Source organism: Tamandua tetradactyla, chromosome 17 (assembly GCF_023851605.1).
Source record: "Tamandua tetradactyla isolate mTamTet1 chromosome 17, mTamTet1.pri, whole genome shotgun sequence".
NCBI lineage: Eukaryota > Metazoa > Chordata > Mammalia > Pilosa > Myrmecophagidae > Tamandua > Tamandua tetradactyla.
In genome coordinates, this window is record NC_135343.1 from 47,507,899 (window position 1) to 47,523,797 (window position 15,899).

The window sequence follows — 15,899 nt, forward strand, 5'->3', positions numbered from 1 at the left end:
ATTCTGAAAGAGAATTCCTGAATATCTCAGGAACTTTTTGTAAAGTAGTAGCTTACCCTTTTCTTAACTTGAATGATTAAATCTTGCTCTATTTTTTTTTCCTTGAAGTAATTTATACCCAGAGGCTATGGCCAGAGGTTGGGGAAGATATTTTCCAATGTTTTTTTTCTGCCATTGGGGAGAGATTCCTCACTCAGTGCCTGAAGTTGGGAGGGCCTCAGTGAGGGCCTCCCAGGGCCACCATTATGAGATCTGCTTGTGAAGACTCAGCCCCATGGTCTCAGATTTTCCCTGTCTCTCCATTGCAGTTCCTACAATTGATGGACTGCGCCATGTGGTGGTGCCAGGGAGGCTCTGCCCGCAGTTTCTCCAGTTAGCCAGTGCCAACACCGCCCGGGGAGTCGAGACGTGTGGGATCCTCTGTGGAAAACAGGTAAAAACAAACTTTTTCCTGAGCTGAGACTGTTTATTTCCTCCTTGTTCTCTCTGACTCTCAGAGAAGATATCCAGGGTTGGTTACATTTTGTGCTAATCTCTCTGCTGAAGGAACCATGCACAGCATATCAGGGTGCCGTGCCACTTAGAATTTGGTGACCCTGTATTTGATTGGTTTTCAGATTCCCTTGAATCAAATAGATTTTCTTTTCACACTTCATTTTATTTTATTCTAGTGTAAAGAAGGATTTTATAAAGCTTAACAGTAGCTAATTTTTGTTGCTTAATTTAGCTATTTACATATATTTTAGCTTCTGAATGATAGAAATATCCAGCAAAAGCATTTGTGTCATTTTATATTCACTGCTATGCATTTGGTGTGAGTTAAGAATTGTAAAGAAAAGAGTTAAGGGCCCCATCAGGCTAAGAAAAACAAACCGAAACTTCCCAGGGGCGGTTATCTGCTGCCTTGGTTATGCAAGGTTATCTGCTGCCTTGGTTATGCAAGGTTGTAACTGCCGGAGGAAGTTTATCTGAGAATGCAACTGAGAAGGTTGAGTAAGGGAGTTTTGCACAACGAGACAGCTGCTTCTTGCATGAAGCAGCTCCCATGACTCATGCGCGAAAAATGTTTGTTATCTGCTTCTTGCAAAATGTTTGTTATCTGCTTCTTGCAAAATGTTTGTTATCTGCTTCTTGCGAAATGTTTATGTGCTTCTTGCATGAAGCAGCACCTGTGACCCATGCTCGACCCTCACTCCCCTCCTCCTACCCCTTAAAAGCTTCCCCAAACCCAGGCTTGGGGCTCTCTGTTCCTGCGCGTTCAGTGAGCCCCACACATGTGTGGTAAATAAACCCCTTTGCGTGTTGCATGAGAGAACATCTCTTGGAGTCCTCCTTTGCGAGGCAAAACTCTCGAATTCTTAGATTTGGAGGTCCCACCGAGATCGGCTCTTCGTAAGGGGAGGCTCCAACAGCTCTTTCTCTCGGGGTAAGTGAGGCCTTTTTGTCTGAGGTGCGATCGCTTAGTCTGTCAGACTGGCAGTGACTGTCGGAGAGTTGCGTGAGCACTCCCCGACCGCAACCGGCAGACGTGTCCAGGGGTTACAGGTCACTCTCCCGAGGGACGCCTCGGGATTGGGGGACCTCCGGGGACGCTTGGAGGCTTCCTACAGGGCCGACTCTGATTCTGTTTCCCTTCTGACGGGGGGAGACTCGATCACAGTCATCAGGCCAGTCAGAGCTGTGTCTCTGAAACTGTATAAACGTGGTGTGCCGGCTCTGTGTGTGTCTGTCTGTATTTGTGTGTTAGGAATTGTTTTTGTTTTACCAAAGATGGGTCAGGGAACATCGACTCCACTTTCTCTGACCTTAAGACAATGGTCTGAGGTCAGGGAAAGAGGTCAGAATCTATCTCTTATTGTAAAAAAGGTAAATGGCAGACCTTCTGCTCGGCCGGGTGGCCCTCTTTTAACGTGAGATAGCCTCGGGAAGGAGCTTTTCATCTACCCTTGATTCGGGCCGTCAAGTCAGTCATCTTCCGCCCTGACCCGTATGGCCACCCGGACCAGCAGCCCTACATCATGGTTTGGCAGGACCTGTGTGAAAACCCACCTCCATGGGTAAAGCCGTTTCTTACTCCTCTTGGTCAACATGACTCTCCCTCTGTACTCCCAATCAAAGTGCCGGGTCCTTCTCAAGCTCTGAAACTCTATCCTTCCTTACCTCCTGCAGTCCTACCGGAATCCCAATCGGATCTACTCCTCTTCGACGCAGGTCCTTCTTCCCCTCCTCCCTACCCTTCAGCTCCGGTACAGGACCCCCCCTTCTCTTAGCTCACCTTCTCCCTCCTCTAGTTCTCTCTCTCCGCCCTCTTCCATTCCCTCTCCGCAGGTTCACCCACAGACGATCCCAGATGAACCAGGACCGGCACATAGTACACGAAGCAGACGAGCACAAAGCCCATCTGATGTGGCGGTCACTCTCCCCCTCAGACCGTACAGGCCTCCAGTGGATGATAGACATGGGGGGAGAAATGCCCACTCTACAATACTGGCCCTTTTTCCTCCTCTGACTTAAATAATAAACCCCGTTTTTCCGAGGCTCCCACTAGGCTGACTGGATTGGTGGAGTCCCTTATATTCTCTCACCAGCCCACTTGGGATGATTGTCAACAACTCCTGGGGACTCTCTTCACCACGAAAGTGCAAGATCAGATCCTCCTGGAAACCAGGAAGCAGGTTCCCGGACAAGATGGGAGACCCACCCAATTCCAGCATGTCATCGACGATCGGTTCCCGCTGCGCCGCCCTAACTGGGACCCGAACACCTCTGAAGGTAGGGAGCATCTGTCCATCTATCGCCAGACTCTAGTAGCAGGTCTCCGAGCAGCCGCACGCCGGCCCACCAATTTGGCCAAGGTAAGAGAGGTTATTCAGGGAGCGGACGAGTCACCCTCAGTCTTTTTAGAAAAACTAATGGAAGCATACCGTAGGTATACTCCCTTTGACCCTCAATCAGAGGATCAAAGAGCCTCAGTGGCCATGGCCTTTATCGGCCAATCAGCTCCAGACATTAGACGCAAGCTGCAGCGCTTAGACGGGTTGCAGGACCTAGCCTTGCGAGATTTAGTCAAAGAAGCTGAAAAAGTGTTTTATAAGAGAGAAACAGAGGAGGAAAAAGAACAAAGGAGAGAAAGAGAGAGAGAGAGAAAAAAAAAGTTAATAAAAGAAAAAAGAATAATACAGCTAATTAAGGACCAAATTAATTCTGCCCTAAGCAGGCCCATTCAAGTGCATTATCACCGGCTTCATCTCGCTAACCAAGGTATGAAACCAAAATATCTGACTGCTACCCACCCTCTCGGGTAAGAATCCCCACTCCTACGGGAGCAGCATACAACTCGAAAATATGCTTCTAGCTTATGCTATGATTGGTACCGCTGGGTGCAAGGCAAAGCACTGCAAAGGAGGGCCAAAACAATTAAAGGCCATTTTCGAGCTCCTTGAGAAGTATGCCTCATCTTGCATAGAGGTTCACTCTGCAAAAATTCCTCTCCCCAGAAAAACAGAGCCACAAACAACCTGGGGGATGAGGCCTCTACTTCCCCCAGCAAAGGTTAATGCCAAAAGAATGCTGGATCAGCATTCTTCCTCCATCCTTTTGAAAAAACAAAGGGAGGAAATGTTGGGGACAATTAAAATAGCATGTATAAAATCCACCCTCAGCGATGCCGGAAACATGCAACATGGCCGCCAGGGCTGAAACAAAGAACTAGCCATTGTCCACTGTGCTAGCCACCAAAGAGGCTCGGACCCAGTAACCATGGGTAATAGGCGAGCAGATAAAGAAGCAAAAGCGGCAGCATTAAGGGACCCTATAAACTTGGTCCTAATAACCAAAACCAGCAACCCCCTGAGACACTATCTGAGGTTACACCCCAAGGAGAGTCGGAAGCCCTAGCTTACATACAGCAGGTCCACCAGCTCACTCACCTGGGGACAGGGAAACTACAGCAGCTCCTGCAAGACCAGAGGGAATTGTACCCTCTGACAGCCTCAAAAAAAAAAAAAAGAAAGAACTGGCAGATCGCGTAGCCAGAGAATGTCAGGCGTGTCAAATTATAAACGCCTACCCCACCAAAGCTCCTAATGGAAAAAGACTAAGGGGAATGTGACCTGGGCAGTTCTGGGAAGTCGACTTTGCTGAAATCAAACCTGCAAAATATGAACTTAAATACTTACTAGTTTTTATAGACACCTTTTCAGGATAAGTTGAAGCCTACCCAACTAAGAGAGAAACGGCCCAGGTCATAGTCAAAAAAATTATGGAAAAAATTTTTCCCCGGTTCGGTCTACCAAAAATAATAGTGTCAGATAACGGACCCGCATTCGTAGCCCAGATAAATCAGGGTGTGGCCATATTGGGGATTAATTGGAAATTGCATTGCGCCTACAAACCCCAAAGCTCAGGACAGGTAGAAAAGATAAACAGGACAATTAAAGAGATCCTAACCAAATTAGCTATAGAGACTGGCTTGAAGGATTGGACCATGCTCCTGCCTTATGCCCTGTTCAGGGCCAGGAATACCCCCTCTGCTCTCATGTGTAATCTAACCCCGGTGTTGGCTGTTAATGTATTTAATATTTTGCTTGTCTCCCCATGGTTAAAATAAGTCTGAAAAATAGCAGCATAATCTCTTGGCTGTTTATACTTTTTTTTTAAACTTTCCTGTGTTGTAAATATTATATACTTTTGATGATCCCAACTATGTAACCTCTATGCTCTATAAGGTGATTATTTATATATATAGCAACATGGCCCAGTGATATTATATAGTTTCCCAATGGAAAAGTTATTGAATAACCTTTGCATTAGTTTAACACTGCCAGAAAAATGCTGAGCCAACTATAAACACTCAATTTTATATGTTTTCGAAATTATACTTATTACTGCTTTTAATACTGTATTACTTGCCAGTAGTTTCCCAATCACATAGCAATCAACAAACCAGTCAATTACAGGCCGCGATCAGTCAAGACTTAAAGGAAACAGAAAAATCTGTCACGGCCCTTCAGAACTCTCTAACCTCCCTTTCAGAAGTAGTTCTACAAAATAGGCGAGGACTTGACTTACTTTTCCTTAAAGAGGGGGGACTACGTGCAGCTTTAAAAGAACAGTGCTGTTTCTATGCAGATCACTCTGGTGTTAAAAAGTCCATGACAAAACTCAGAGAGCGCCTTCGTGAAAGACAAAAGAAACGAGCAGCGCAACAGGGGTGGTTTGAATCTTGGTTTACTAAGTCCTCCTGGTTGACAACGCTATTATCTGCTCTCGCTGAGCCTTTAATTGTGTTACTTTTAATAATAACTATAGGACCATATATTCTAAATAGAATTATACAGTTTTTACAAAGGCAGATTGGAAATGTCAAATTAATGCTCATCAGACAACAGTACTCAGTATTAAATAACCCAGAAAATCTCTAAGATTAGAGATATGTACCAAAAGGAGTGGGGAATGTAAAGAAAGATTTTATAAAGCTTAACAGTAGCTAATTTTTCTTGCTTAATTTAGCTATTTACATATATTTTAGCTTCTGAATGATAGAAATATCCAGCAAAAGCATTTGTGTCATTTTATATTCACTGCTATGCATTTGGTGTGAGTTAAGAATTGTAAAGAAAAGAGTTATGGGCCCCATCAGGCTAAGAAAAACAACCTGGAACGTCCCAGGGGCGGTTATCTGCTGCCTTGGTTATGCAAGGTTATCTGCTGCCTTGGTTATGCAAGGTTGTAACTGCCGGAGGAAGTTTATCTAAGAATGCAGCTGAGAAGGTTGAGTAAGGGAGTTTTGCACAACAAGACAGCTGCTTCTTGCATGAAGCAGCTCCCATAACTCATGCGTGAAAAATGTTTGTTATCTGCTTCTTGCAAAATGTTTGCTATCTGCTTCTTGCAAAATGTTTATCTGCTTCTTGCAAATTGTTTGTTATCTGCTTCTTGCAAAATGTTTGTTATCTGCTTCTTGCATGAAGCAGCACCTGTGACCCATGCTCGACCCTCACCCCCCTCCTCCTACCCCTTAAAAGCTTCGGCAAACCCAGGCTTGGGGCTCTCTGTTCCTGCGCGTTCAGTGAGCCCCAGGCATGTGTGGTAAATAAACCCCTTTGCGTGTTGCATGAGAGAACATCTCTTGGAGTCCTCCTTTGCGTGGCAAAACTCTCGAATTCTTACACTAGAAATCCCTTAGACCGAGGCTTCAGTTCTTCTATCAGAAATCGTTCTCTAGTTGCCACTTATCTCTCTAAAATAGCCGTGCATGCCTAGATCAGAACTCAGTTTTCTGTTTTGCAGGAGCCGGTGCTACAAAAAGAAGAATGGAAAGATGAGGTGTGCATATTCATTACAAAAAGTTGTAGATAATGGAGGAAAGCTCATCTCCCCAAAGGCAAAGTGAATTCTAGGCTGAAAGAAGGGCCAGTTTGTCAGCACAATAGTAGGCAGTGGATAACAAGGGAAACAAAGTGGTTACCATTGTACCAGTGTCTGGTCTGTTAACAGGTCAGTCATGAAAATGAATGAAATTTCAGAAGATCTTCAAGATCTTAATTATCTGTTACAGCTTTTTGCCCTTAATAACAGAGGCCCAACTATTGTGGCCCAAATGAATTAAGAATTAACTTTCTCTCATTTATAAGAGTAGACTGGAGCTTGTGTGGAGCTGATCCAGCTTCCCACTATCTTTTTGGTTGGCCAACCTCAATGCATGGCTTCTTTCTTTAGGTAGTGAGATGGCTGCTGGAGTTCCAGCCATCACACAAATTAATTATTTTAAAACTGGTAGTGAAAAATATCTAATTCTAAGTTTGGTGGGGTGATCCAGTCATTACCTCTATGTCATTTTTTGAGCATCTTTATGTGGGGACTTGGAATATAAAATATGTAAGGCATGAAGACTGTGTCCATAAAAAACAACCAATTACTTTGGAGAGATGAGAGATATATACCAAAAGATAAAGAGCACAATAAATAGTGTGTACAATATGAGCACAAAAATTGAGAGGAGGGAAAGGTCACTGAATTGAGACACTTGACCCATTATTAACTGCCAGATGAATGAGGTATGAATAAATGAATGAAATGAAATACATTTAAACTAAGGCTTAAGGGTGAGAAGGGCTTAGAGAAATAGAGTGAAAGAGGAACTGCTTTAGCAAAGAAAGAGAAATGGCACTCTACTTGAAACTTTTCAAGAACCATCAGTATATCCATTTGGCTATAGCAGAAAACTCCCCCAGGGCTTTGGTATTTAACCCAGGCTGTGCATCAGACGGTTCTGGGGTAAGTCTCAGCATCATGTTCAGTGAAATAAGCCCGACAGAAAAAGGGCAAACACTGTCTGATCTCACTGTATGAAATAATCGGAATGAGCAAACTCAATAGAGTTAGAATATAGATTACCAGGCATTGGGGTGGGAGTAGAGAATAGGAAGTTAAGACTTAAATTGTACAGAGTTTCAAATTGGGTAATGGATGATATTGATGATAGCACAACACTGTGAAAGTAACTAACGGTACTGAATTATATATTTGATTAAACAGGGAAATTTTAGGTTGTATATATGTTACTGGAATAAAATTTTTTAAAAATCTGCACAATACAGACAGTGAACCCTGACTTAAACTGTAGACTGTAGTTAATAATTTGATTATAAAAATGTGCTTTTATCCACTGTAACAAGCATACTACATCAGTGGAAGGTGTTAATTATAGGGTGCTATGTTGGAACTCTGTTCTATGCATGATTTTTCTGTAAACCCACAACTTGTATTAAAAAAAATAATACCTAAGAAGGATTCCTGTTCCAGGCTAAGAATGCTTTCACTTGTATAAAGGTTTAACTTTCCATTGTTATGATATAGTAGGGCTGCATAGGTGACATGAAACTGTGATGAACTGTTTTCTCCTTTGGCAGATGAGGAATGAATTTACTATTACCCATGTTCTCATCCCCAAGCAAAGTGCTGGTTCTGATTATTGTAACACAGAGAGCGAAGAAGAGCTTTTCCTCATCCAGGATCAGCAGGGTCTCATCACGCTGGGCTGGATTCATGTAAGCAATTCTGAGTTCTCTGAGTGTTAGTCTCCTCTTCTCTCATAATGTTATAAACACACTGATTATTTCTTTCTCTTAGTAAAGAAAATTGCTTCCAGGTTATATAGATTATTTTCCTTCCTTTGAATGTGGTTCCTAGCATACTTGACTTCTTGTACTCCAGTGTTAGCTTTTGAGGATTAGATTACTGGTTTGCCTAATGCTGTGTATCCTCCATTATAGTTGATGGGGAATAGAAGACTTGTTCGTTATCTTCCAGGGGATACAAATTTGAGTTAGACGTAATTTTAGTCTCAAGAAGGATGTTAGACAAATAGGCAAGTAATAAAACTCTTAACATGAGCCAGAATATGCTAAGTGCCTCAAAAGGTGCAAAGTGCTGTAGAATTCAGAGGAGGAAGGGGTCCTACCTGGTTTTAAGGGAATGCTGAAAATGATCCATGAAAGAGGTGATCATTTAGCTAGATCATAAAAGGAAGGTAAGATTTTGAGATGAAGAGATGGACAAAGGAAGAATTCTCTAAGGAAGAGACAGCATTGGGTAAAGGCAGGCTGCGTTTGGAGCATTGGGTGGTTTTGCTGCAGATTATGGTTCCTGTTTGGAAGCAGTGGAAGATAAGTTTTATAATAAATTGCAATACATTGAAACCATACTCTTTGGGTAACGGGCAAGATAGTTGTGATTTTTTCAAGTTGAGAACTCTTGAAGGTTTTTGAGCTGAGCAATGAGATGATCAAAGCTGTACATTAGAAAATTCAAAGAATGACAGTTTTAAGATAGGTTTGAGGCAGGGAGATTATTTAAGAAATTACTGTAGTGATGAAATCTAGTAACAATAAGAGCCAGGGTGATGATAGTATATTCAGGAAGGAAGCGATGAATGTGAGAAAGATTTCAAAGGGTAATAGGGGGAATGAGTAAGAGAGGAATCAGTGATGACTCAGGGAGTTTGTGCCTAGCTCATGGGGGTAGCAGTGATCATTCCAAAACCAGAAATAGGGAATTGAGGAGGAGGACTTACTTGGGAAGTGGTGCAAATGTTGTGTTCAGTTTTGAACAAGTAAATCAAAGGTACTGGTTGAGGCATCACCAGTGGGGATGGTTGTCAGGCAGTTGGAAATGTGAGGCTGGAACTTAGAAGCAAGGCCAATGGAGGAGAGAGAAATCTAGGAGTCCTCTCTATAAAGCTGATCTTGGGAGTCTTGCAAGTGGGTGAAAGTAGAAAGCAAGAAGAAATTCACAAGCAGCTTGTGAACAGGCTACATAGGGGAGCTTAGACACTGTGAGTCAGGAAGCAGAGAGATAAAGTAAAAGATGAAAGTAGCATTAAGGCACAGAAGCCAGATGTCTTGTGAAGATTCATCCTTGACCTTTTACCACCTGTGAGAGGAAGAAGAATCATTCCTCTGACTGTGATTTGTTAAGTCCTTGATTTCTACCAGTTTGAGGCATTGGACAGTGTGTACTAATTGGCTCCATGATGGGTGTCTCTCCATTGAATAGAGAGAGCTTGTGAGAAGCCAGTTAAGTCTTTATAGTCAGTTAGAAATTATGAGTCTTTTCACATACGCGTGTTAAACTACATTTGTTTAAAATACTGGAAAGGAAGTACATTAGTTGTGAATTTCTGACATTCTCCTCATGGTCACAGAAAACTTTGAACTTGAGAAGGAGATTATAGCCAGCTATTAGCAGCTGCTTGGATCTGTCTTTCTTCATGTACCCTGCTTGTCTGGTCTTGCTTCACTGAGCCTTCTCTGAATTTGTTTCTCTCTTCACAGACTCATCCCACACAGACTGCCTTTCTCTCCAGTGTTGATCTACATACACATTGCTCCTACCAGATGATGTTACCAGAGTCAATAGCTATTGTTTGCTCCCCCATGTTCCAGGAGTGAGTACATGGGACCTGGGTCTGAGTGTTACAAGCAGGCAGTGGGGAAGGTAAAAGAAAAGGTCTCTCTTCTTGGGAGTTAAAGGGCCCTTACCTCTTTGTTCTCTATAAAATATATAGGTTGTAAAAATATATGTATATATTTGTTCTTTTAAAAGACTCCCTATTAGCCCCATGTGCTGATAAAGCTCCTATACTTGTTTAAAAGGATATCTATGGTGGTTTGAACCTGTATGTACCCTAGAAAAATATTCTTAAATTGAATCCATTCCTGTGGGTGTGAACCCATTGTAAGTAGGACCTTTTGATGAGGTTACTTCAGTTTAGATGTGGCCCAACCAAATCAGGATGAGTCTTAATCCTATTACTGCAGTACTTGGTAAGCGCAATGAAATTCAGACACAGAGAGAAAACCACAGGAACTAAGAGGCTGAACAACAACGAATCCATAAGAGAAAGTAACACCAGGAGATGCCACCATGTACCTTGCCACGTGACAAGCTAAGGATGAAGAATTGCAGGTAGCCAGCCTCAGAACACCACAGCCTTTAGGAAGAATGCATCACCTTGATGATACCTTGATATGGACTTTCTGTTAGCTTCAGAGCCATAAGCAAATAAATTCCAATTGTTTAATCCCGCCCATTTCATGATATTTGCTTGAGCAGCCCAGAAATCTAAAACAGATTTTGGTATTGAGAGTAAGGTGATGCTATTGCAAATACCAAAAATGTCGAAATGGTTTTGGACTTGAGTAATGAGTAAAGGCTGGGAAAATTGTGAGGAGCTTGATAGAAAAGGCCTAGATTGCTTTGAAGAGACTGTTGGTAGAAATATGGATGTTAAAGTTACTTCTGATAAGGGCTTAGTTAGAAATGATGAATTGTGTTATTTGAAACCTGAGGAAAGGCAGTCCTTTTAAAGTGGCAGAGAACTTGGCAAAATTGAGTTCTGATGTCAGATGGAAGGCCGAATTTGAAAGTGATGAAATGAGAGAGGAAGGGGATAAATTGAGAAATGAATTCTTGGGCACAGAAACCAGAAATTGATGGATTGGACCCCTTGTGAACTACATGCAAAACCAACAAGGATTTTGCAAAATTTCTGTGAATGGAAACACTGTTAGCCTTCATTGAAAGGGACAGAGAAGAGACAAACTAAAGGAAGAATGACTTCAAGGACAGAATCATGGAAGCTGAGGTTTGAACTGAAGAGATCTACTCTGGCCAAGGCAGGAGGCCCACGTATGTGTATGAAAAGGGTAAGTCTGCCGCTGCGCTTAGAAAAGGTGGACTTTCTACCCTGTTACTCATGGAGAGTACTGACACTTCAGTGTTCAGAGACGGTGGGGCCTTTGTTCAGGAGTTTGCAGAGAGCCTGCCTCCCATCCCAATGCTTAGAGACGGTGGGCCCTGAGCCATAAGGTTTGTAGAGAACCTGGCCACCATCGCGATGCTCAGAGAGGGTTGAGCCTTCACCCTAGTGTTTGGGTGAGAAGTGCTTGGAGAGGGCAGGGCTGTACTCCATCAGGCCTGAAGGACAGAATATCAGTCTATACATGTCTCTCAGATCTTGAAATCTAATGGATAATTTGTCTTGCTGGGTTTCAGAATTGTTTGGAACCTGTGACCCTTGTTTTCCTTCCAGTTTCTCCGTATTGAAATGGGGATGTTTATCCTATATCTGTTTCCCATTGTATATTGGAAGCAGATGACTTGTTTTCTAGATTTCACGGGTCCTCAGAGGCGTGTTGCACCCAGAACAGACCATACTCATACCCAGTTTTGATGAGATTTGTACTTAGCATTGTAACTGAAATGACTTAAGGCTTTCAGATGTTATGATGAAATGTATTTTGCATCTACGAAGAATGTGCCTTTTTGGGATCCAAAAGGTGTAGTGTAGAAGTTTAAAGCTGTATGTACCCCAGGAAACATGTTCTTAAGTGTGACCTTTTGATGAGGTTACTTCCGTTAAGATGTGGCCCAAACCAATCAGGATGGATCTTAATCCTATTAACTGACTCCTTTGTAAGGAGAATGAAGTTCAGGCACACAGAGAGCCAGAGGAAGCAAGAAGCAAAATATCTGTGGAACCCAGAAGAGAAGGGAGAGACCAGGAGAAGCCACCATGTGCCTTGTTAAGGACAAGTTGAGGACCATGGATTATGAACAGCCAGTCCAGAATGCCACAGTCTTTGGGGAAAAAAGCATCGCCTTGATGGTGCCTTGATTTGGACTTTCTTTTGGTCCCAAACTGTAAGCAAATAAATTCCCGTTGGTTAACTGGACCCATTTCATGGTATTTGCTTAAGCAAAAGCCCAGGATACTTAAACAATATCCAAGCAATGACTTATGTGCTTTTCTTTGAAAAGTCCATGTACTGGTTTGAATCTATGGTGGACCCCAGAAAAGCCATGTCCTTTAATCCTCATTCAGTATTGCTGGGTGGGAGCATTTCGATTGTTCCTGTGGAGATGTGACCCACCTAATTGTGGGTGGTAACGTTTGATTAGATGATTTCCATGGAGGTATGTCTCCACCCATTGAAGGTGGAGTTGCTTTGGAATCCTTTAAAAGAGGAAACATTTTGGAGGGAGTCCCTTTTTGTAGAGCCACAAGAAAGCCAGCACATGCCACCATGTTCACCATGTGCCCTTCCAGGTGAGAGAGAAACATTGAATGTCATCGGCCTTCTTGAACCAAGGTATCTTTCCCTGGATGCCTTAAATTGGACATTTCTATAGACTTGTTTTAATTGGGACATTTTCTCAGCCTTAGAACTGTAAACTTGTAAATTCCCCTTTAATAAGTTTAATAAATTTAATAAATTTAAACTTACTAAATTCCCCTTTTTAAAAGCCATTCCATTTCTGGTATATTGCGTTCTGGCAGCTAGCAAGCTAGAACAATCCATGAACAATTTGAAGTGTTTACTTGAAGTGATAGGCATTTCAAGAGCTTGTTGTTGGATTAGAGAACTTAAAAATCAAACAGATTATCTCACAGAGTTACTTCTTTTTCATTCCAAATCCTACCATTCACTATGAATTCTCCCAGCAAAACAAGTATGGGGGTAATGATGAGTCAGTCCTTGATTCATTCACCAGAGAAGAGACCTGTGAGCCAGCATGAAGCTGTCTCAAAATGAGCTCTGCGATGTAGACCAGAACCAGTGTGTGTGTATATGTGTGTGTGTGTGTGTGTGTTAGGGATGGGAGGACACCTTTGCTTGACTCTGTGCCTGCATTTTCTTCTTTCAGAACTGGATTCTTTAAACTAACAGACCATGGACTAGAGGAGATTTCTTCCTGTCGCCAGAAAGGATTTCATCCACATAGCAAGAATCCACCTCTGTCCTGTGTATGTATCTGTGTGGATGAAATTGGGGCTCTGCTTCAAGCAGAGAGGACAGTCAGAGGTGATGAAGTGTTTCATCCTTTCTGACCCACATACTACGTTATTCCTTGTCATTTATCGCTCTAGATCCCCACAATAAGGACATCCATGGGAAGCAGTGTGAGATAGGAATGGATAGCTCTGTTCTTAATGTGTGTGTATCTTTGATCAGACTGCTTCACCTCCCCAAGTCTCGGTTTTGGAGGCTTGGGAAGTGGAGGTGTACTTCAGTAGGAGATTTGGATGCTGTGGGGGAAAAAAGCTACTTATGATAGATAGGCAAAGCTCAGCCATAAAAAAGAAATGAATTACTGTTACATACTACACTGTAGTTGAACTCTGAAAGCATGCCAATGAAAGAAGCCAGACACAAAAGACCCCATATAGTGTGATTCCCTTGCTATGAAACATCCAGATTGAGTAAATTGATAGAGACAGAAAGCAGGCTAGACGTTCCCAGGGGCCAAAAAGAGCAGAGAATAGGTAGTTATTGCTTAATTAGCAAAGAGTTTCTTTTTGGAGTGATGAAAATGTTTTGAAACTACATAGAGGTGATGGTTGGACATTGTAAATGTACAAAAAGCCACTGAATTGTACACTTTAAAATGTTTAGTGTTTTTATTATGTAAATCTTACCTCAGGAAAAAAAAAGATAGATTAAGCATATTTGATTTCAGAATTTTGCTTAGATAAGGATTCATTGACTCTTCTGGGAGGCTGTTTTTCCCCTATGTTTTTGTTCTGTGATGGAAAAGTTGTAATTGATAATAACATCAGTGATTTCAATGATACGTTGTAACTACTTCACAGATCTAATGTGATAGTCTTGCCTTATTCTATTCTGGCCAGACCTCCTCCTTATTATTCCTTTTAGGTTCAAAAAAAGATGAGTCAGTATGGAAAAGGGACTCAGAAGGAACTGGAGATGCTTAGAGGAAAAACCGTATGAAGGCAATAAGAGCTGACTCTAAGTATTAAAAGAAAAAAGGCGCTAGGGGATGTATTTCATATGACTTCAAATACTAAATCTAAGACCTCTTGGAATGAGTTTTCAGCTCAGTATAAGGAAGAAATTTCTGACAGATCTGTTAAAAAATGGGTTGGTCTGCCTTGAGATGTAATAAATGTCTAAGTCCCAGTATGTTGAAACAGCCTGTACAATCAGGAGAAAAGGTCTAGGATGCCAGTGCCCAAGCTTCAGCTATAAGAACCCCTTTTGCATGTAAAAGTTAGCATGGCCCATGTGATAAAAAGTATATTTTAGTATCTTTTGATTGATAGAATTATCAAAATGCTACCATGAATTCAGTAGTTCTTTTAAATAAATGTGTGTTTTACAGATCACTCTAAAATATACATATATTTGGAAAAGAAACAAAGATATATGCGTAAACATTGATTTCATCTATAAATAGGATTGATGGGAGTATTGATTCCCAGACCATAAAATCACTTGGTAGCTTCTCAGACTGAGAAGCACTGGTCTAGAATGAGGATTTTTTTTTTTACATGGGCAGGCGCCAGGAATTGAACCTGGGTCTCCGGTATGGCAGGTGGAAATTTTGCCACTGAACCACTGTGCACTGCCCTAGAATGAGGATTTTAAATAAAGAGTTTTTAAAAATGAATGACTTTTTGGAATATTCCAAGGACTTTACCTTTCTTCTTTCTCCCTGTCACAGAGCTGCAGCCATGTGACTGTTGTGGACCGAGCAGTAACCATCACAGACCTTCGATGAGATTTTGACCCAAAACTCCTCCAAGAACTATAAAACCTTATCACTGAACTATAGTCCATTAATTTAAAATTGCCAGAAAGCTTGGTAAGAAGAGGAAGTGCATATAACCTGGGGGAGAACTGATTTTCTATTTCTGGTTTGAAAAGAAAATTGAATATATTTTCTAGGCATGTCTGGAAAGAAGCATGATTGCAGTAAAACAGCTTTTCAGCCTACCTGTAACTGCAAATCTAAAAAACGAAGAAAAATTGGAAGAATGGTATAATGAACATCTATCTACCCTTCATTCTAGAGTCGCCAACTGTTAACATTTTTTCCTCTTAGCTACCCTTCTCATTTCTCTGCCAATTTGTTTATTGTTTACTTTTGGACTTATTAGGGCATCTATGGAGATATTTGGAAACCATGGAGAAAATATTTTGGATTTTCCTATGGTTTATGGGAAGGGATATTGACAGTTCAGTACATCTCATCAGATGGTAAGCTTGCAAACCCTAAAAAATTATTTTGTCAATAATTATTGTTATATAACAAATATTTCAGAATATTTTTCCTCTGCAATAAAATAACAATTAACTTATTTGTGCGTGTGTGCTCTAGAGTAAACAGTAGGATTGAGCATCACATAAACAGGTTAAGTAAAAGGTCTGGTTGCTTTGGAAAGGTGAGGGAAAAATGAGAAATGAGATGAACTGATATTGAAGGTGTGTCCCAATTCATTTTTAATTATTCAGTGTTTTTTCTCTGCCTGTTGCCATCATCTAGGGTGTGAAGTCCTCTCTCCTCCCTTGGTGCTGTCTCAAGTGGGTCAT

At 41.7% G+C, this 15,899-nt stretch overlaps 1 pseudogene across 1 annotated transcript in view; it reads left to right on the plus strand.

Moving 5' to 3' along the window:
* LOC143661022 (STAM-binding protein-like) overlaps positions 1 to 15,667 on the plus strand; it is a 31,935-nt pseudogene extending 16,268 nt beyond the window's left edge. The window contains exons 5-9 of the transcript XR_013164388.1: positions 309 to 433; positions 7,914 to 8,051; positions 9,837 to 9,949; positions 13,213 to 13,312; positions 15,031 to 15,667. The product of XR_013164388.1 is annotated as an STAM-binding protein-like (transcript). The remainder of the gene's footprint in view (positions 1 to 308; positions 434 to 7,913; positions 8,052 to 9,836; positions 9,950 to 13,212; positions 13,313 to 15,030) is intronic.
* The last annotated feature ends 232 nt before the right edge of the window (positions 15,668 to 15,899 follow it).